Here is a 22,432-nt window from a genome sequence, read left to right on the forward strand (position 1 = left end):
TTTATTTTAGTAAGTTGAGGGTTTTTTTTTTTTCCTTTTTTCTTGGTCAGTCTAGCTAAAAGTTTTTTCATTTTGTTGATCTTTTCAAAGAACCAATTTTTTCTCTTGTTGATTTTCTGTATTGTTTTTCGAGTCTCAATTTCATTAATTTCTTCTCTAATCTTTATTATTTTTTTCCTCCTGCTTTCAGTTTAGTTTGCTCTTTTCAAAATTTGAGGTGGAAAAAAAGTAAAAAAATAAAAATAAAAATAATAAAATTTGAGGTGGTTTATTAGGCTATTGATTGAGATCTTTCTTCCTTTTAAATATAGGCATTTACAGCTATGAATTTTCTGTAAACACTGTTTTAGCTATAGCCTCTTTTTGTTTTTACTAATCTCAGAGTATTTTCTATGTCTCATGATTTTTTTCTTTGACCTATTGTTGCTTAGAAGTTTGTTACTTAATTTATTCCAGACATTGTGAGTTTCCCAAATTTCCCTCAGTTATTAATTTCTAATTTAATTCTGTTTTGGTTGGAGAACATACTTTGTATAATTTTAATCTTTTAAAATATATTGAGTCTTGTTTTATGGCCTAAAAAATATTCTACTTTGTAGAATGTTCAACGTGCCCTTGAGAAGAATGTGTATGCTATTGTTACTGAGTGCGTGTTCTGGTCTGTTAGACCTGGTCAGTTTATCGTGTATTGAAGTCTTCTGTTTCTTTTTTGATCGTCTAGTTGTTCCATAATTATTGAGATGGAACATAGAAGACTCCCAACTATTACTGCCTAATTGCCTATTTCTTCCTTCAACTCTTGTCAGTTTTGCTCTGTGTATTTTGAAGCTGTGTTATTAGGTGCATATATGTATATAATTGTTAAATCTTGATTGATTGACTCTATTATTACACAATTTCCTACATTGTCTCTAGTAATTTTTGTCTTGGAGTCGGTTTTGTCTGGTATTAGTAGAGCTACCCCAGCTGTTTTAGTTGTTTGCATGGCATATCTTTTTTCCATCCTGTCACTTTCAACTTATTTGTGTCTTTGAACTTAAATTGTGTCTCTTATAGACAGCATATATTTGGAGCATTAAAAAAATGTATCCTGTCAGTCTCTTTTATTTGAACCATTTAATGCATCTTAATTTAATGTAAATATTTGCCTTTAATTGTTTTCAACAAATACCTCAGTGGAAGAGAAAAGGCTTTTCACACTGAGGGAGCTCTGACTCAGGATAGATTAGGGTTTTCCAGGGAGCCACCAGAAGGGTAGAATGACAGTTCTCTGGGAACAGAGCCTTGAAGTTCAACTTGGTTCTCCCCCATCTAGTGACTGCCAGACTACTGATTTACAGAGTAATTGTGACGCTGTTGGCTTTCAAGGCTACCATGGAGCTCGAGGGCAGAGGGTTGGAATAAGGAAGGTTAAAATGCTCACTTCATACTAAGATTTAGCTGTGTCTCTTGATTAATGCTTCCTGGAGTGCTGCAAGCCTTTGGTTAATAGCCAGAGTTGTGACAAAGTTGATTCTAACTCCCCCCCCGCCCCCCTGGTTTTCTCGTTGCTTTTATAGATGAAAGATTTTTTTTGGAGGCCCTTAGTCCACCATTTTTATTAATATCACCTGCTTACACTTTTATTATTAGAAGTATTTTGAGGGGCTCCTGGGTGGCTCAGTTAAGTGTCTGCCTTCAGCTCAGCTCATGATTTCCAGGTCCTGGGAGGGAGAGAAACTTGCATCAGGCTCCCTGCTCAGCGGGCAGTCTGCTTCTCCCTCTGCCCCTCTGTGTCTTACCATGCGATCATGACCTGAGCCAAACGAAGGCAGAGGCTTAACCGACTGAGCCACCCAGGCGTCCCAAATTCTGAGCTTCTAAAGGCCCTATCTTCATCTGCATTTCCAGTTCTTCCTAATGCAGCTTTACTGAGATAACTTTTTGTAACTCTTATCACACTGTCAGCCATATTTTTGTAGTCATTATTTGATTCTGAACTGTAAATATTCTTCCCATAGCATCACTGTGGCTTTTGGCTTTTATTTTTGCTAAGAAACAAAAAAATGCACCTGATACATGTTTTACCACAATAAAAAAAGGCAGTTCTTCCCACCATCATCGGGGTTTAGCAGCTCCTTAGCATGGAATTGAAGGCCTTTACATCCCTGGTGTGTAGGGTGATGATATCCTAGTCTGGAGGTAAGACGCCATGCTAACTGAGCCCTTTCATCCAGTTGCTGGAGAATTCAGTCACTGAATTCACTGTCCAGCGACGGATTTCAGTGACTGTCTTGATGGAATCATCTCCGTAAAGTGCAGCCCCTGTTCTAGGGCTTCAGCTTCCTTCTGATGCTCCTGTAGGACAGATGCCTAATGGACACAGACACCCTTCCCACCCTCTTGTGCCTTTCTGTGCCAGGAGCCGTCTCACTATCCTCCCTGTGAGGTGAAGCCAACTCTATGGTCTCTTGTTTCTGGGGTTTGAGGACTGGGCAACCAGTCTCTAGAAAGCTCAGGTTCACCCTCCCATTTTTCAAGTGCCTGCAGGTGGGGATCAGAGTATCATCCCTGCTTTGTTCTTTCCTCAGCTGCACTGAAGAGGCAGGGCTGTCCTGGTGGTGTGGCCAGGCAAGCTGGCTGTCAGTCATTGTGGGAGAGGGTGGCATTCAGGTCACCTCCCACCTTACATCCCTTCCCCCTGCTTCCAACCCTGCACATTTCTTCGCTTAAGGCCAGCACATGAGGTTGTGATGGGTCCCTGGCTCCGGCTAGCCGTTGTGGTGCCCTGTCCGTCTGCGCTGAGCCCCACGCCTAGCTCTGTGAGCTCTGCGGCCTCTGTCCTCTGGCTGGTGCAGGGAATTTGCTGCCGCTGCACGCTCGCCCCCTTCAGTGCTGCTCAGTCCCTGGCAGGCGGCGGCAGGCAGGTGTCTGCTGCCGAGCACCAGCTCCTGCCCCGTGGGTCCCCTCACGCCCTCTGCTGGCCTGTGTCTCCAGGTGCACCCTGTGCACCCTGTGACACAGACACCCTGTCTCCATCCTGCACCCGTGGGGTCACCACCCCTCCCTCCCCGCACGGGCTGCTCCCCAGCCACAGATCATCTCCCGTGGGCGGCACTATTTCCACATCCCAGGGACTTAGGGACGGGACAGCCAGAGCAGGCCTTGTGTGTGGAGGTGGTGTGGGTGGGCGCCCATGTGCTGCATTCTGAGAGATGCCAAAAATAACAGTGAGCAGTGATCCCTCCCATTAGCTCCCATACTTCCTCTGTGCATTACATCACCTCGTTCTGTCCTTCACAACAGCCTGTGTGACAGTTCTTGTGAGAAGTGAGAAACTGAGGCCAGGCTGGGAAAGTGACAGCCAGGACTCCAGTGCAGACAGCGCCTTGGTGCTCTTTCTGTTCTACTCAGGCCCAGCTTTTTCCCTCTATTTTTTTTGTGGATTTTTTTAAAAAGTTCTTATTTTAATTCCACTTGGCATACAGTGTAGTATTAGTTTCAGGTGCACAGTATAGCCTTTCACCACTTCCATACGTCACGCGGTGCTCACCACAACAAGTGCTCCTCTCTCTATTTCGATGTCGAATTGTATCACCTCTGGTTCTTCATGCAAGTTGCACGTTGTGTTGGCATCGTACAAATGCAGTCTCCCCAACGTGTTGTGGGCCAGTGGGAGCAGTGTGCAACTGCTTCTGCCCCAGGCCGGGCTCCCAAGTGCAGGTCTCAAGGCCACCAGTGTCTGCACCTGAGAAACAACTTGTTTTTCCTACAACTCAGTTTCTTTTCTGCTTTGAGCTCCCAGGGGTGCTTGGCCACCGATCTCAGTCTCAGCCAGTGTGGTGTTCCTCCCAGCCCTCAGCAACCGTGAATAGCATCTGTGTTCTGTGTTCTGAGAGGTGGCCTGTGGTGCTTGGTATCTGGATGGGAGAAATACTGCTGGTGCTGGCACCCTGTTATATCTGCTTGGCCCATCAAGACCTCTATTCTCCATCTTCTGTGCCAATCACTGTGAGTTGGCACCAAGGCTTTCCTTGTTGTCGTCTCTTTGGGTTTGGTGGCCTGCTCTACCCCAGGCCACCCCTGCCAAATAACACAGGAGTTATTCGGCTGCCCTGCTCCTACTGGGGCTCAGGATGCCACATGACACAATAAGCCTTGCTTTCCTAAACCCCCTTTGTGACTTTTTCCAACCAAGAATCTTGCTGCCACTACCTGGGTCCACCTAAGTTTGTGTCACTGTTAAGGCCCTTGCCCTTCATCCTTCGCCAGATGGTTTTCCACCAGATGGAAGAGGTGAAGCCATCAGGATGCAATGGGCACATGCAGGGAATGCACAGAGCTTAGAGTTGGCTTATTCTGCCAGCGACTGAGCTGTTCTTTGATGACCCTAACACAGAGGGGTCATGCCTTTGCCCCATGCAGATCTACAAGGAACACGGTCTGCTGATACCTGCTTTATCATTTGTCCCAACCTGTCCTGGTACAGCTGTCTTGAAAGTCTACCAAACCCCCTTGTCCTGCGGATCTAAAAGTGGAGCCAAATGAAGACTGTCTGTGACTTCAGAGGTTCAAATAGTTTGACATCACTTATCCAGCCCCTGTTTGCTCAGAGAATTAGTTGGGACTCTTTCTTTTGTAAATAAGGCTTGCAAAGGCTTGTCTGTCATTTAAAAAGACAGCCGACTTTGTGGCTCATGTAGCTGGAACACCATGGAAATCTGACTTTAGGAACAGCTGGATCCAGAACTCTACACGGAGCACCTGGGTGCATTTGCTTTTCTCTCTTCATGTCTTGGTGCTTCTTTCCTCTCTAGGCTCACATCCTTCCGGTCCCAGCAGACAAATATTTTCTTTCTTTTTTTTTTTATTTATTTATTTATTTATTTTTATTGGTGTTCAATTTACTAACATACAGAATAACACCCAGTGCCCGTCACCCATTCACTCCCACCCCCCGCCCTCCTCCCCTTCTACCACCCCTAGTTCGTTTCCCAGAGTTAGCAGTCTTTACGTTCTGTCTCCCTTTCTGATATTTCCCACACATTTCTTCTCCCTTCCCTTATTTTCCCTTTCACTATTATTTATATTCCCCAAATGAATGAGAACATATAATGTTTGTCCTTCTCTGACTGACTTACTTCACTCAGCATAATACCCTCCAGTTCCATCCACGTTGAAGCAAATGGTGGGTATTTGTCATTTCTAATAGCTGAGTAATATTCCATTGTATACAGTTCCATAAAAGCTCTGAGTCTCTCTTTGGCCTGAAATAAGTCTCGTGCCTGTCCCTGCAGCAGCCACTCTTGCCAGGGTCTGGAACTACGTTGACCTGGGCCATAGCTGTAGCTCCTGCCTCGGGCCACACCATGTATTAAGAATCAGACTTCAGTAGGTTCTTACTAAGTCCATGAGCGCACACAGTTTGTATCCCTGCTGCACCTCTGTGTTCAGTCATGCCCAGGAGTGGAATTGCTGCCCCTGCCAACCACTTGAAAATAGCATGCGGCCTGAATGGTCTTCACCTTCCCCTGCTGCATGGGTTTCTGTTCCTAAGAGGCCACAGTCCTATTTTCCTTTGTTGGAACTTAAAACCCTTTAGCTAGTGGAGGCTGTGGCCTTGGGTGCAGAGCCATGTGCCCCCCCCACCCCCAGTTTGTGCTTTAGATGCATTGCCCCAAGTGTTCCCTGGCTATCACCTGGGGGCTGGAAAGCAGGCTGTCCCTTCCTCCAGAAGTCTGGTTTTCCAGCCCTTCTGAGTGCAGCCCAGCCATGAGTGTGTGTGTGGGGGGGGGGGGGGGGGAGGTGCAGGGGTCAGTCTTCTGGGCTGCCCTAAGCCTGTATTGTAAGAGGCACCTCAGAAGAGGGCTGGACCAATGTGAAGAGCCCTCTTCCCCCAACTAGTGATGCCGTGTGCCCAACTCCCACCACAAGGCCATGGACCAGGCTACGCTGGAGGCCGTGAACACTTCAATTGCCTGGATGGTGCAAGAACTAGACTTGGAGCAGTTCCTTGTCCTTGTGGGAGAGTACTGTGTCCTTACACAGGGGTTGTGTGTCTCACCTGCAGGCTCACCTAATGACATGAGGGCTGCATTAAGAGGTCTTTTTTTTTTTTTTTTTTAGATTTTATTTATTTACTCATGAGAAAGAGGCAGAGACATAGGCAGAGGGAGAAGCAGGCTCCCTGCAGGGAGATCGATGCAGGACTTGATCCCAAGACCCTGGGATTACAACCTAAGCTGAAGGCAGATGCTCAAGCACTGAGCCACCCAGGTGTCCCTGCTCTCAGAAGTCTTGATTCACCTCTGGGATAGTGGTTCTCCACCCTGGCTACATTTGAAATCACTAAGAAAATACTGACACCTGGGTCACACTGCCAGAAATGGGCTGGAGCTTTAAAACGTCCCCAAGTGATTGTGATGTGCAACCAGAGTTGGGAATAACCACCCTAATGCAGTGATTCTCAAATTTTGACACGCAGAGGAATCACCTGGGGATCTTGTTCCATTGGGGGTTTTGAGTACATAGGTCTGGGTGGAGCCTGAGAGTCTGTCCCACTAACCAGCTCCTAGGTGATGCTGAGGCTGCTGGTCCCCAGAGGCAGTCAGTAGGGACAGGCGGATCTCTCCCTTGCATGGCAGTGGATGTGTCGATTTGGCCAGGCTGTTACCTGATGTAGCTCCCAGAGACAGTTCCGGAGAGGGGGCTCTCCAGAGCCCAGAGTGACTATCAGGCAGTCTGGGTTGCTTCTTGCTGCAATGCCCTTGCCCTTGGAGAGAAACTAGGTGGGGACAGAAGCGAGTCTCCTAGCTGTGCAACCACCTGATCTGCTGCCAGAGACCTGGAAGTCCTGTTACTGCCTTAGGAGCAGGCACCCAGCAAACGTGCTCGGAAACAGCAGTCCCATGGTCTGTGGGCTCACAGATGCAGGGACCTCAGGAGCCCACCTCCACCCCATACTTGTGCTGGCATTTCCTGCTTTTGCCAACTGCCACCTGGTGACGCTTTCTTTGATTAACAACTCAGTTGCCTGGAATGGACAAAACACTCCTAGTACTCAATTCAGCCAACATTTAAAGAGTAAATGTATATGAAATATTTACAGCAATTCTTGGCACATGGTGAGTTGCCATCACCATCAGGTCTTGGCTCACTAGAAGGTGGAATCTGAGAAATCCCCAGTGTTCTCACTTATTCACGAGGTCTTGCCAGATCAACACACCCGCCTTTCTGTGGTCACTTTCCTGTGCATCAGCCAAGTAAAGAATGTATGCAGTTCTACCATAATGACTCTAGAACTGTGCTTGGTGCCATGTCTGCAGAAGACCCTGGCCAAGAGGAGGCTTACATGGTTTATATGTTGCAGTGTGTTCACTGTGCATTGACTAAGCACCTGCTGCACACTTGGCACCTTGGGATATACAGAAAGAACCAGATTTATTGGTATTGTCCTCAAAGAATTCATTCTGACTGAGGAAGCTGGCTATGACCCATGAGACTGCAAAAGTCATTAATTGCTAAATGCTGTGAGACCTCTGTGTACTACACCCAACTCCATGGAAATAGTTCAGAAAATGGGGACTTCGCTGCTTATTTCAAGGTCTTCAAAAGAGAGAGAAGCTGCAACAATTTGGAATATCAGGTATCTTCACATAGCCAGCCAAATGTATGTTCATATTGCTCCATGTCCTTGCTCTCCGAGCGTGATGTCTCCAGATTACCACATAGGAAGATATTTATGTCACACCCCACCAGCCCCCACATGTGAATCACACAGGAGCACTTTTTCAGAGAACCTTACCAAATGGCTCAAATAAAATCAACTATTTGAGAATATTTTTTTTCTTAGACATTCCAAAGAAAGTTAACAAAGTGAAAGACCTATACGAGTTTATTACCTGATGAATGCTGCCCTTGGACTTTATATGCATCAGTGGGGAGGCCCACTCCTTCAGAACACCTACCTCAGGCCCCTACTATGTGTAGGCCTGAAGGCTATAGAGATGAAAAGAACTCATCTCTGACCTCGAGAAGCACAAGGCCCGGGAGCAGAGCGGTGTAAGAAATGATGTGACCGGCCAGGCGCTCCAAGGAAAGATGCACAGTGCCCAGCAAGCACAAAGATTTCCCAGGGCCCCGGGTGGAGGTAGAAGTTGCTAATGAGTGTGGGAGGTGAAGAGCAGGGGTTCCCTGCAGGTGTGCAGAGTCTCCAGTGTGGCTGCAAGTGAGTTTGTGGGGGAGCAGGCGGGAGGTAAGGTAGATGGGGCCAGACAGGAGAGTGGTATTACCACCATACATCAAGAACTTGATGTTGAAAATATATTTTCAATATACGTTGTCCTCAGCTCAAACATATTTTATGTGTTGGCTGACTGGCACATCTTCACAGAAAAAGAAACTTGTGCCAATTTTACAGACCTTTATTTTTCAAAAGTAATTTAATGGTCTGTTCGATATCCAATATGAGTCCAAACCACTCATATCATAATTGAAACTGAGGCCAAGAGAGGGCAATGATTCATTCCAAGTCATTGAGCTGGTTTAGTAGCTAGTTAGTGGTTGAGCCAAGCTAGAACCATTCTATAGATTGTTGCCACTCCTGCCAACAGCGTAGCTGCCCCCAGGCAGCTGCCGTGACTTCCTGGAGGCCTGTGTGGGGAACAATCTGAGGAAGATGCTGTGGTTGATTATTGATGTCTGTCAAGGGCAAGTGATCGAAGAGTGGCTATGAGTGTACCCAGGGTTGCCACTGCACCTTATCTTCCCTTGTGATGATAAAAATGAAGTCGTACAGAAAGCAGGAACTGTGGTTAGTTGACAACCTTAAAAATTAGACTTCCAATACATTCATGTAAGTCAGTGACTGTTTATTGGGTTCTAACAGAGCCCACGGTGCTGTGAACACAAAGCTGCATCCCGCATAGCCTGGCCCTTACTCTGCTCACCGTCTCAGGGCCAAAGCCGTGCTCAGTAGGGAACATCGGCAGCTTGTAACAGGATGAGAAAACTGTGAAAAGTAATTTAACAGATTTATGTTCTGTGGTGCATTTGTACTGCTTGTCTAAATAAACTGTTTTCTAAGGTAACTTAAAAACGAGCTGCTATTTTAATACCTAAACTGGCAAGGCGATTTTAGACCTGTAAAGGCATTAAAATAGTATTACCTATATATTTACATGATTAAAAAACAAAACAAAACAAAAACAAAAAACAACCAAAGGCAAACAAGCCCAGATATAGAATTTGTTTTCCGTAATTTTACAGTTTCCTCAAATCTTCACATCTAACTCCAAACCTGAATGTTCTCCAATTCAAAGAGATCACTGGAGCATTCTGGGCTTTTGCTTTCAAAAACAGGAAGCTAGTTTTTGGGCTTGTGGCTTCCCCCAGGATCAAGCTGGCTGATGGGAAATCTGAGAATCAACCTAGAGGGAAGTGAACAGACCAGCAGGCCACATTGTGTGGTGACAAAAGGTGTCATGCATGCCCAAGAGGACAAATCCTTGGCAGCTGCAGCCACTACGTAATCAGATCTCCAAAGTGCAGGCCATCAGGGACAAATGTGTAATTTCCTTGGCTGCCTGGTTCCTGCTTTTTTCTTTTCTTTCTTTCTTTCTTTTTTTTTTTTTTTTAATACATGCAGATACTTGCATCTCTTTACTTCTGTCAGCACAGCCAAAACCCATTCCGTTAGTCCTTCGCAGTGTGTTATTTCCAGCAATTCTTGATGCCCCACATAGAACCATCTATGTCTGTGTGTCACTTCTCAGGCCACGTGGTCCTGAAGCAAAGTCTGCCCAGTGCCGGCCAGCTGGTCGCATGAATAGGATAATAGTTCACTCTCCTGGGCTTGCTCTCTTCCTTCCTGTGCTGTCCCTGTCGGCTGGGGCCTTGCCCTCTTCCCTCTGTCAGAGATAGCAGGGAGCATCCTCAGCAGAGCAGAGAGACCTTGGCATCCCTGGGAGTTGGGAGGATGGGCCAGGATGTGCTGAGGGTGACCAGCCCCATGTGGCTCAGGGTGGAGGGACTTGTGCCTGGCAGCCTATGCAGAAAGCCTCCTGATTCTCAGCTCGGGTCCTGCCCTCAGGTGTCATTTTGCGGTTTCCACAGAGGTGTGTTCAGCCAGAACCATGAAAAAATTGTCAGCGTGGCAACATGATCTACAGCTACTCTTTCTGGGTAATTGTTGGGTTTTGGGTTTTGTTTGCTTGCTTGTTTTTGGTTTCAGTTAAAATCGGTGTAACTCATGATGGCCATTGGGTTCTTTATAACGCCACTTTGGGATAGTAAGCAAGTAACAGACCCAAACGTGACACTTCCCTCTTTGTGAAGGTCAACTCTGAACAGCACAAAGCACGGGAAGATTTTGGAGTTGCCGAACTCACTTCTGATGCTTGTAAATAGCTACTCTAAGTCATTTAAACGCTCAATTGAGCTGTGGGGCCATTAATTGTTTGGTTTGACTGCTTTTGTGGCTGAAAAGAATTTATTAATAGTGAACCCATCTTTCCTATTGGTGTTTAAACAGCCTGAATGTTCCAAGTGGTATGTGAGGAAAAGAACGTTGTGATGTTTTTAAAGTCCCAAGAGTGTGTGAGGGCTACTCTAGAGGCACAGAGAGGCTACATGGCATGTCGTGTGGGGTCTTGCCCAGCTGGATTCCTGGGAGGCCCTCAGAGACCTCGGTTCTGCATCCCTGCCCCTGGCCAGTTTGGGGGGGCGGGGAGGTCAGAGCACCGTGTGGTGGTCCCTGTGTGAGGGACCTGCCAGAGGGCGTGAGAGGTAGTGGAACCAGAAGGGAAGCTGTGTCCTGTGACAGAGGCTCGCCGTGGGCCAACCCGCGTGGACGTGCCTTGCAGCCTGGGCCGAGATGCTCGCCTTCATTGCTGTTCGGTGATCTGAGGTTCCACAATGGTAGCTTCTCCTCCAGCTCTGACACAGAAATGAGGTGGGGACATGGTGAGTAAGTGTGAAAGTGCCTTGGGAATGACAGAAATGACCTCTCACAAATAAGCTCTTGGTTCTAAGCAGCTAAGATCCTGGCGAGTGCCTGGCCTTGGGCAGGAATTTCCACTCCCAGTGGCCCGGCTCCAGCGCCCCCTCCTCAGGCTGCCAAGTCAGGAGACCGAGACTCAGAGTGGGAAGCTCACAACTCCAGATCCCAGGCCCCAAGTCCTGGGCTCCTTACAGCCCCTGCCTTGTCTTCAAAAGCAACTATCAGAACTTCTCCTGATTATGAACCAACATACAGTTTCAATCAGAAAAATTGCAAAAACCTTGAAAAGCGCAAAAGAAAAGCTTTAAATACATATAATTCTGTGGCCCAGACATAACTGCAGGTCACATCTTTTTGTGGTCCTTCCATATTCCTCTTAAGCATCCAGAGACTTTAAACAAATAATGGGTTTTACTGCACACACTTTTATAGCACAGTGTTTGTCAATGGAGGGCCCATGGACAGCATCATTGGCATCACCCGGGGACTTGTTAGAAATACAAGACTCTCAGGCCCTGCCCCAGATTGAAGCAAAATCTGTGGTGGAAGCCTTCGGATGACATGTGGAAGTGCTGCTCTAGGCCACTTCTCCCCAGCACAGTGAACTGTGGACATTCTCCTGTGTCCATCGATATTTTCATGTAACACAATCTTGTTTGTGACTAGCTAGCGTTCCCTCATATAGCAGTGTCGCAGCACTGTAACCAGTTTCCTGCTGACGAGCCTTTGAAACGTTCCCAAGGTGCTGCCATATCATCTCAAGACAAATTTCTTAGAAGTGCTATTACCAGATCAGAAAAGATTTTGAAGGCTATTGATCCATGCTGCCAGAGTGTAAGGCCCAGGAGGATATAGCTTGACCATCACTCCGACTCCTGGCCTGCACTTCTTAGGAGGCAGTTGCTCTCATGGGAGAGAGCTCACACTTGGGTGAGGTACAGACTGATTTGAGTGTCACATTTTCCACTTCCTGGCTCAGTGGTCTTGGACCGGTTGCTTAACTTCTCTGATCCTGTTTTCTCACCTGTAAAAAGGAGATGAGATATCCTGTTTAATTCAGAGAGATTTGTGAGCATTAAATGAGAGTATAAACCATCTGGGACCTGGGACCTGCTTTATTCTCTTCCCTCTGAGTAAAATGAGCCCAGAGGCCTGACGCAAAACCCTTTGATTTCCTTGCATAAAAGATTTTCTGTTGGGGTTTATAGACTCCATTATAATAGGAATGCACCAGGGGTGTTATTGGCCTTGTCGTTTGGGCACTGCAAAGAAGGGCAAAGAAAGAGCCAAAGAAACAAAATTCCTGAACATTTTTCTTGAAATTGAGCAGAGGTTAAAGATGTACAAACAGTGCCATGGAGCACACACTGGAAGTGGGTGCAGAGGTGTGTGTGCCTGTGCAAGCAGGCTGGAGCGCATCTTCCTCTCCTGCTCCTCGGGGTACCTCTTGGTCCCTGAGCCATCCAGCACCGTGACCCCGATTGGGCAGGTTCATGGGCTCAGAGTTCCGTGAGGCTGATGGAGGCTGGCCTCGAGCAGGAGTGGGTTGCTGCTGTGGGTCTGGCTGGGTTTGACCAGCTGGGGCCTCTGGGGGAGTGCTGCTAGCTGGGATCTCCGAGACCCCAGCCCCAACTAACCCTAACCCTGACCCTTCAGTAGTTTAACCTACTGCATGGGCCCCTGAACCACCTACAGGATACAGGCGACCCTGCCAGCCTATTGTCCCTTTTCCAGGAGAAAGTTGAACCCTGAGCAGTGGACTCCTGTTGGCCTCGAGGCAGCAGGCCTTCAGCCTCGAAAGCACACAAAAGCGAGAATGTGTAAAAACCTTCAGAGCTCTTGGTGATCATTTTCCAAGTCACTGCTTTCTTTTGTCACCATCACATACACGGGTCATGCTTTATTGTTTAAATTGTGAACCATCTGACTAGAATTTTATATAGATGCATTTTGGAAAACAGAAAAGCAAGCTAGGATTTTCTTAGAAACATCTTCAGAAGTCACTGTCTCACCCCTGCCACCGTTGCTGCCCCCTTGCTGCTTGGTTTCAGTGATAATCCAGAATCACACTTTGTTCTCTAGAGCCTTCTGCCAGCCCTCCAGATGTTGCCTGGAAACCGCTGACCATCCTGGTTAGCAGTCTTTAGACATTGGACAAACTCAAGGCAGGCGACGTTGTGAAGCTAGGTTGCCGCCAGTGTCTGTCACTCATAAGTGGCTCAGCTGCAGATGTCAGAGAGGACATCACCTGGGGAGGCCAGCTTTGTGCTGGGGAAAGGCCAGAAAGCCTCCCCAAGCAGGTGATTTCCCCCGTGGTGTGGTCTGTGCACCTGCCAGGTGTGGTCTCGAGCAGGAGCGCTGGGAGTCCTGTCACTGCCACACAGGGAGTGGGGGAGTGGGGTGAGCCGGTGCCCGGTAACACAAGCATTTGGAAACCAGTTCACAAAACCTGTTATGAACCTGGGATAACATGATGGGTTTTTAAGAACAAAGAACAGAGAAACGCAGAGCTAAGGAGCACATGTTGGGTGGCAGAGACGAATATGTCCCCAACGGTGGCCCCTCGCTCTGCAGACACGCTTCAAGGGGGACAGGCCGTGCCGTGTGTTCCTGGTGCTGGAACGAGAGGGAGGCATCGGATTTGGCTGTGTTAGGCTCAGAATCTGCTTGGAATTTTTTCAGCATTGGTTCTCATTCCTTCCTGGGATCAGCCCCTACCCAGATGGAAAAGGCAACCTTATCCTGTCATTGTCCTTTGCCCGCCTGTGGCGACCCCAGGGAAACAAAGCCCAGGTTTGTTATTTTTCATCCTTAGCAAGCTGGCAGTGACTCCACTTAGAGGGAGGCAGGTGCCAGCTCCAGACCAACTTCCTGCAGTGTCACCCCTGGCCTTCCAGACTCGGAGAGAAAGCAGCAGTGCATGTGTTTCTTTGCTTTTACTGCTGGGTCTTCACACCTGCACTGGGGGCTTGTGAGGGCCTCAGGAGTGGCTGTGGTTGGCAGAGGCCCCACTCCCTGGTGTCCAGGCCCAGTGAGACTGCTTGGGGAGATAGGGAAGAAGGCTCTGGATCAGCACCCAGTGGCATCTCAAGGGCCCTAAGCCACTGCAGGATGTGGGGGATGGACGGGGAAGGCCCTCTCTTCTGCCTGCTGCTGGTCCCCAGCAGGATGGAAGTGTGGGAGGCTTACTCAGCATCCACAGGGTGGCTTCCTTTTAGCAGCGCCTCAGGCCTGAGCCAAGGTGGGCTTCTGAGCACAGAGAGACGCAGGTGTGTGTGTGTGTGTGTGTGTGTGTGTGTGTGTGTGCGCGCGCACGCGCGCGTGCATGTGTGTGCACCACAGCTGCCGTCCCCTGGGGCAAAAGAATAGACCTTCAGCATCTATTGCCAGGTTTTCTAGTATGTTTCTGACCTCCTTCATTACAGACATTAATTTATCTCCTTGGATTGTGTGGATTCTGGGACAAAATAATGAATTTCTTTGTGACACATGCATATATTGCGAGGGGAACAGGGAGCGGAAGTGGGGTTGGGGGAATGAAAGGAAGAGAAAGGCAGAGGGGAAGAGGATTGGCAACACAGAGCATTTTTTTCTTTTTAGAGATTTTATTTATTCATGAGAGACACAGAGAGAGAGGCAGAGACATTGGCAGGGGAGAAGCAGGCTCCCTGTGGGGAGCCCAATTCAGAACTTGATCCCAGGACTCCGGGATCACGCCCTGAGCCAAAGGCAGATGCTCAATCACTGAGCCACCCAGGTGTCCCAATACAGAGCATTTTACTCTTAATGTGCCACGCCTGAAGCTTGGGTCCACATGGCACAGTGTGTACACTTTGGGTGACGGGAAGAAAGCAGAGCTCAGAGTGAAATTAGAATTATTGCTGTGCTCAAAGACCCAGCACCAGGGGCTTACAGACTGAGCTGTGGCAGATGCCCCGCTGCCCCGCTGCCCTCATCCTCTGAAGGTGTGCAGTTCTCAGTGCGTTTGACCTGTCACGGGGGTACACAGGGAAGTAGAGCAGTGGCATGACTTAAATTCATTTGATCAGGATAAAAGAGTCGCACGTCTCATTCACCAGATGGAAAGATTTCCAGTAAGGCAGCCCCTGTCCATCCAGGTGATTGTCACCTCTGCACATCACTTGGGCTGGTTGGACGGTGTTGGCATGTAGATGGTGCCCCTTCAGCTGCACACATCTTGGCAATGTGGGGGATGCTTGGGGGCTTGGGGGCAGATGGTCCACCTGGCTGAGCCTCCCTCTCTGCTTTTGTTACAATGGGACAGTAGCCCAGCATTTTAGGGTTCCTTTGTACTGTGTAAAGCCCTGTCCGTGGAAGTCCTCATCATTGTTCTTATTTCATAAAAATCTTTTTACTGATAATTACTCAACCTCAGTGCCTGAGTCTGCCTATTTTGAGTGGGCCAGAATGAGGGGTGGTGTTATGTCTCCTTATTAATAGCCCTTGGAGCATGACTTCCTACTAAAAGGAAAAAAATCTCAGCTCTGCATCTGCCGTGCTGCAGAAATGCCAATCACATATGTAACATCCTAGATAAATTAAGCTGTGAGAGCTTTCTTCACGTTCTTACTTTTTGATATACATGCATTTGAAAAGGGAGTTTACGGGGCTGCCCAAGTGTCTCAGTCAGTTAACTGGCTGCCTTTGGCTCAGGTCATGATCCCAGGGTCCTGGGGCCAGCCTGTGTTGGGCTCCCTGCTCAGTGAGGAGCCTGCTTCTCCCTCTCCCTCTGCCCCTACCCCTGCTCCTGTGCACTCATGTGCTCTCTCTCTTTCTCTGCCTTTCTCAAATAAATAAAATCTTTTAAAAATGGAGAGTTTATCATCTCAGTAAACTGATGACATTAAATATGGCCCAGCCCTGGTAAAGCTTCTCTGTGCCCTGGGTTCCAGTGGCCCATTTGTCAGGTGTATGTGCAGCAGTCAGCACAGGGCACAGCTCTCTCTCCAAGATGGAAAAGTTTCTAAGTTACATACCCTCTTGGCAAGATATCCCCAGCATTAGAGTGAATTTATATCCTATTTTCCCAAGAATTATGCAAATACAATATCTAAATTAAGGTTGCAAAGTTTGAAGCTCTTATGCCTACCTATTTTTGAAGTAATAGTTTTGTTAAAGTCTCTAATATAATTTTTTTTAGTTGAATAACCTGAGAATGTCTAAACTAATGTTCCTCAAATCTCATATGAAAACCTCCACTTCTGGTTGTGTAAAAACGGGTTCCTCCTGCAGGAGCTGTCGTGCATCACAGTCTGAGACATAAGTTTTATTGAGGAGTATTCATGTAGGCTTAGGCTTCATGTGTGAGCACAGGTTCACATGTGGGTGTCTATGTATATACACTGCGCTGTATGCATTTCCAGCTAAGTAGCAGATCAAGTCACCCATTTACAAGGATTCGGAATACCAAGAAATCAACTGTTACGTAAATTTCAGAAATGGTGTTGGTGATCTTCCATAAGATACTTGTTGACTCGCTTACAAACTGTGCTGTTTATCTCGTGGATGATTGAGTTTGTATGAACGAAACTCATCATATCTTTGCAAAGAAACAGCCCAGTGAATTGTGGCCCACAGCCCCATTCTTTGTGGAATCCCTCACTGTTCTTGAGCAGGCCATAGCCAAAGGGAAGCCTGACGATGGGAGCAAGGCATCTGGAGCAGGAAGGTCCTCTGCACTGGTATTCCTTCACTCCTGAGGGCCATTGAACTTTAGCTCTGCATGGGTGTCCCTAAGTCATGTCTAAAGGAAGATAGTGGGCAAGCAGAACTCAGGCTGAAGAAACGTGACATAGTTTAGCTAAGTGGCCTTGGGAATTGACTGAGTAGTGGATGCTGTTTCATTTTTATCAGGAGGTGATTCTTTTGGCTAGCAAGTGTTATAAGTGCCTTTGGTTCATGCATCCATTCATCCACTCATCAACATTTCTGAGCACCTTGTATGGCAGTACCATGCTGGTGCACATTCTCTATCCTCAAGGAGTTAGTCTTCATGTTTCGATACAGGATGACTTGCTTCTCTAGGCCAAGCTTAATTTTATTTTTTCATAAGATAAACAATTACAGGATACTGGAAGCTTCAAAACTGACCACCCCGTATGTTCCTTCATTCTTCCCTTTTGTTCTAGTCAAAGCACTGTGACTCAGTATCTGAGTTCTCTGGTTTCAGCCCTTTGCTTATAAGGCCTCTTGGCTTTCTTTTCTCCCAAATGTCAAAGTGGATCTCTTTCTCCTCTTTGTCCTTTCTGACAGTTAGACAAAGAAGGTTTTGCACACACACATCTAGGTGTCAGAGAAATGGCTGTGATGATTCCAGCCTTGACACCCCTGTCACTTTGGGGTGGGTACAGTGGTCAAGTCCTCTGCTCTGGAGGATAATAATATCTATCGTGAATCACTAAGTTGCCACAATTTTTGAAGAGAGATTTCTCACAGGAACTTTGCGAGCATTACACATTGCATTTGCCTCAGTAATGTGAAATTTATTTTTCTAAAAAAGGTACAGGCAGATTCTGGTGTGACTCACTAGAGAACAATAGTTAAGTCACAATTTATTTTTGTCTTTTTCCCCACAAAAAGGAAAAATTGATTAAATGTATAGGGATTGTAAGCAGGTTTAAATCTACAAAGCAGAACTGGATCAGAGAATCATGCAAACACAGATATGATTAAAATTGGCAAGTGCCATGAACAGGTATGTTGTGGGAAGTCCTGGGTCATCCTGAAGGGGCATATCAGTCTTCTTGAGGAAGCAGAATTGAGGATAAGTAGGAGTTAATAAGAAAAAGGAGAGCATGAGGGCAGGGAAGAGCATGTTCAAGCAGAGGGAACAGCATCTGCAAAGGCCCCAGGCTGGAAGGAAATGGAACATTGTGGGAAGGGAAAGTAGAGTCAGGGCACACATTTATGCCATTTGTGCACAGGGCCTCTGGCTGAAATCCAGGCCGCCTACCCTTCTTGTCCACGCTTAGATTTACCTACATGTATATTGTTCTCCATTCCTACCCACATCTCCAAAGCTTCCATCTGAGATCATATCCTTCTTCCTTTAATATTTGTTTTAGTTTGGGATTGCTGGAGACAAACATTTCATGTCACCTTTTCTGAAAAGCTCTTTATTTTACCCTTTTTTTTTCTGGTAACACTTTTTTCCCCCAGAAGCTGTACTGACATATAATCCATGTACCATAAACTTCACCTGTTTAAAATGCACTGTCTACAGGTTTTAGGGTATTTATAGAGTTGTGCAACTGTGAGCATAATCTAATTTTAGAACATACTCATCTCACCCAAAAGGAACCTTGTGCCCATTAGCAGTCACTTTCCACTCCACTTCTCTTCCCTCAGCACCCCATTCCCCAGCCCTAGGCAAATGCTAATCTACTTTCCATCTCTAGGGATTTGCCTATTCTGGATATTTCGTAGAGGTTATAGTCTTTTGTGTTGGCTTCTTTCACCTAGCATAGTGTGTTCAAGGTTGATCCATGTTGCAGCATGAATAATACTTCATTCCTTTATATGGCTGAATAATAGTCCATTGTATGTATATACCACATTTTTAAAAAGATGTTTTATGTATTTATTCATGAGAGACACAGAGAGAGAGGCAGAGATGTAGGCAGTGGAACTCCATCCCAAGACCCTGGGATCATGCCCTGAGCCCAAGGCAGATGCTCAACCACTGAGCCACCCAGGTGCCCCTATACCACATTTTTAATTTGGTCATCAATTCATGAACATATAGGTTATTTCTACTTTTTTTATTATAAGTAATGCTGCTATGAACATTGGTGTGCAAGTTTTTGTGTGCACTTTTTTCATTTTTTCTTGTTATAAAATACACACCACAGAAAATCATCGTAACCATTTTTAAGGGTACAGTTCAGTGGGATTAAGTACATTTTTATTGTCATGCAACCATCCCCACTTTCCATCTCCAGAATGCTTTTCATCTTGCAAAACAGAAAGTCTATTCCCATTAAGCAGTCACTCCCTATTATGGCTTCCCCTAGCCCCTGCAAACCACCATTCTACTTTATGTCTCTATGATTTTGATTCTTCTAAGTAGTAGAATCATACAGCATTTGTCTTTTCATGATTGGTTTATTTCACTTAGCATAATGTCCTCAAGGTTCATCATGTTGTAGCTTATTTCAGAATTGGCTTCCTTTTAAGACTGATAAGGAAAAACTTTCTTCTGTCATTTTGCTATTTTTTCTAAACCTTATAGATTTATTTTATCTCTAATTTCATGCATTTCTTTTGTGTTTAGTTGATTTTTTGGTAGTGAAATGTTTCAGTTCCTTTCTCCTTTCCTTTTGTACTTACTCCATAGCTATATTCCTTGTGGTTCCCATGGGAATAACACTTAACATCCTAACACTTTAATTTGAATTTATACCATCTTAACTTCAGTAACACCCCAGTCCTCTTACATGTCTGTCTCCATTCATTTCAGTTGTTGATGTCACAGAATAACATCTTTATACATTGTGTGTCCAAAAAATAAACTAATAATCTTTAAAAATACATCAGTCTCTTATATAGTGTAGAAAACAAAATGCAGAGTTACAAACCAAAGCTACAACACTGCTGGCTCTTAGACTACTCATTGCTTTTTTATTATTTTTTTTCACTTTTTAAAAAGAGTTTATTTATTTATTCATAAGAGACACAGAGAGAGACTGAGAGAGAGATGGAGACACAGGCAGAGGGAGAAGCAGGCTCCATGCAGGGAGCGTGATGCGGGACTCAATCCCGGGACTCCAAGGTCACTCCCTGGGCCAAAGGCAGGTGCCAAACCACTGAGCCACCCAGGGATCCCCCTCATTGCTTTTTTAAAAAGCAGGGGTACCTGGCTGACTCAGTCAGTAGAGCATGGGACTCTTGATTTCAAGGTCACAAGCTTGACCCCCAGGTTGAGTGTGGAAGTCTGCTTAAAATAAAAAGGATTTAAAGAATAAAGAAGTAGGTTATTTCTCTTAGAAAAATGAAAATAAAAATAAATTAGTAATGTGTTAGCCTCGAGTTCTTTTTCACCACTGTGGCCACTGCTATAAGTACGTTCAGGCTTTAGAAGAGGCTTGCCTCTGGTGTCCTCCATTATGGCAAAAAGAAGGTCTGGTTAGATCTCCATGAGACCAATGTAATTGCCAATGCCAACTCCCACCAGCAATTCTGGAAGCTGATTAAAGATGGGCTGATCATCTGGGAGCGTGTGACTATCCATTCCTGGGCTGAATGGCAGAGAAACATTTTGGCCCCATAGGAAAGGCAGGCATATGGGCATAGAGAAGTGAAAGAGTACTGACAGCACTCAGATGACCAAGAAGGTAACCTGGATGAGGAGGATGAGAATTCTGTGCTGGCTGCTCAGAGGATACTGTGAATCTAGGAAGATTGACCACCACATGTATCACAACCTATACCTGAAAGTAAAGGTAGCATGTTGAAAAATAAACAGATTCTCATGGAACACATCCGTAAGCTGAAGTCAGATAAGGCTCACAAGAACCTTCTGGCTGACCAGGCCGACGCCTGCAGGTCTAAGTCCAAGAAAGCATGTAAGTAAGTGCCTAGAGTGGCTCCAGACCAGGAAGGAGGAAATTGTGACTCTGTCCAAGGAGAAGGAGGCCAAGAGTTAAAGCTCCGCCTCTTCTGTCTCTACATAGTGGCCTTGGCAGTTACATAGATCGATCATTCAATGAAACAAATTTTATCTGCCAAGAAAAGATATTAGTCTCTTAAATCATCTAGAAAACAAAAAATAGAATTACAAACCCATGCACCCATGTGTGTACATTTACTAAGGTGTTTCTTCATATGGCTTCAGATTACTGTCTAGTGCCCTTTCATTCAACCTGCAGGACACCCTTGAACAAGTATTTCTTGCAGGGCAGGTCTGGTGGCAATAAACTCAGATTTTGTTTATCTGGAGATAGCTTATCCTTCCCTTTTGAAGGACAGTTTTGCCACATACAAGGTTCTTGGTTGACATTTTTTCCTTTTAGCGCTCTGACTTTATCAGCCCACTGCCTTCTGCCCTCTAGAGTTTCTGAGAGAAATCTGCTTTGTGGAGAATCTCTAGCATGTGATGACTTACTTCTCTCTTCCTGCTTTCATGATTCTTTTTGTCTTCGGCCTTCAACAGTTTAATTATAATGTATGTGAATGTGGGTATTTTTGAGTTCATCCTACTTGGAGTTCATTACCTCCTTGGATGTTTATATATTCATGTCTTTCATGAAATTTGGGGACTTTGGAGTCTCTATCTTTAGATAATCTCTCTGCTTCTTTTTCCCTCTCCTTTTTCTGGGACTCGCACAATGCATATATTTGTCTATTTGGTGGTACTCTTATGCTCTGTTCACTTTACTTCAATCTTTTCTTTTTTTGTTCCTCAGACTCAGTTATTTCTGTTGACTTATCTTCAAAGTTTCTAATTCTTTCTTCTGCCTGCTGAAATCTGCCTTTGAATCCCTCTAGTGACTCTTTCAGTCACTATACTTCTCAGCTCCAGAATTTATCTTTCTTTTTATGTTTTCTCCTTTATTGATATGTCCATTTTGTTCATACATTGTTTAATTGACTTTCTCCACATCTTTCTCTTTTTTTTTAAAGGCTTTTTATTTATTCATTCATGAGAAACAGGAGAGAGAGAGACAGAGACACAGGCAGAGGGAGAAGCAGGCTCCACGCAGGGAGCCTGATGTGGGACTCGATCCCAGGTCTCCAGGATCAGGCCCTGGGCTGAAGGCGGCGCTAAACTGCTGAGCCACCCACCCAGACTGCCCTCTCCACATCTTTCTTTAGTTGAGTATCTTTAAGTCACTTGTTTTAAAGTCTTTGTCTGGTACCTATGCTTTATGTCTTTTTTAAGGGATAGATTAAAAAACTGGATATGTGAATCTAATAATATGGTAACTCTGGAAATCAGATTCTCTCTCTTCTTCAGGATTTGCTGGGATTTGTTTTTGTTTTTATTTTTTCAATTACTGTAGGCTCTCTCTATGCCAAGGATCACCCATTAAGTAAATTGATTTTCAAATATTAAACCAACCCACATTCCTAGAATAAATCTCACTTTTATACTTGCTGGATTTGACTAGTATTGTCTCAGGAATTTTTATGTTTATATTCATAGGTGATATCAGTCTGTAGTTTTCTTCTATTGTGATGTCTTTGTCTGGTTTGCCTTTCAGGATAATAGTGGCCTCATAGAATGAATTGGGAGTTGTTACCCTTTTTTTTTTTTTAATTTTATTTATTTATGATAGTCACAGAGAGAGAGAGAGGGAGGCAGAGACATAGGCAGAGGGAGAAGCAGGCTCCATGCACCGGGAGCCCGACGTGGGATTCGATCTCGGGTCTCCAGGATCGCGCCCTGGGCCAAAGGCAGGCGCCAAACCGCTGCGCCACCCAGGGATCCCAGTT

At 45.8% G+C, this 22,432-nt stretch overlaps 1 protein-coding gene and 1 pseudogene across 7 annotated transcripts in view; both read left to right on the forward strand.

Moving 5' to 3' along the window:
- The window catches only part of CRACDL (CRACD like), a 186,168-nt gene that overhangs the window by 95,927 nt on the left and 67,809 nt on the right, over window positions 1-22,432 (forward strand). The window lies entirely within an intron of this gene.
- Window positions 5,917-22,245, forward strand: LOC112674633 (60S ribosomal protein L19-like; annotated as a pseudogene).

The sequence above is a fragment of the Canis lupus genome, chromosome 10 (genome assembly GCF_003254725.2).
Source record: "Canis lupus dingo isolate Sandy chromosome 10, ASM325472v2, whole genome shotgun sequence".
Classification (NCBI taxonomy): Eukaryota; Metazoa; Chordata; class Mammalia; order Carnivora; family Canidae; genus Canis; species Canis lupus.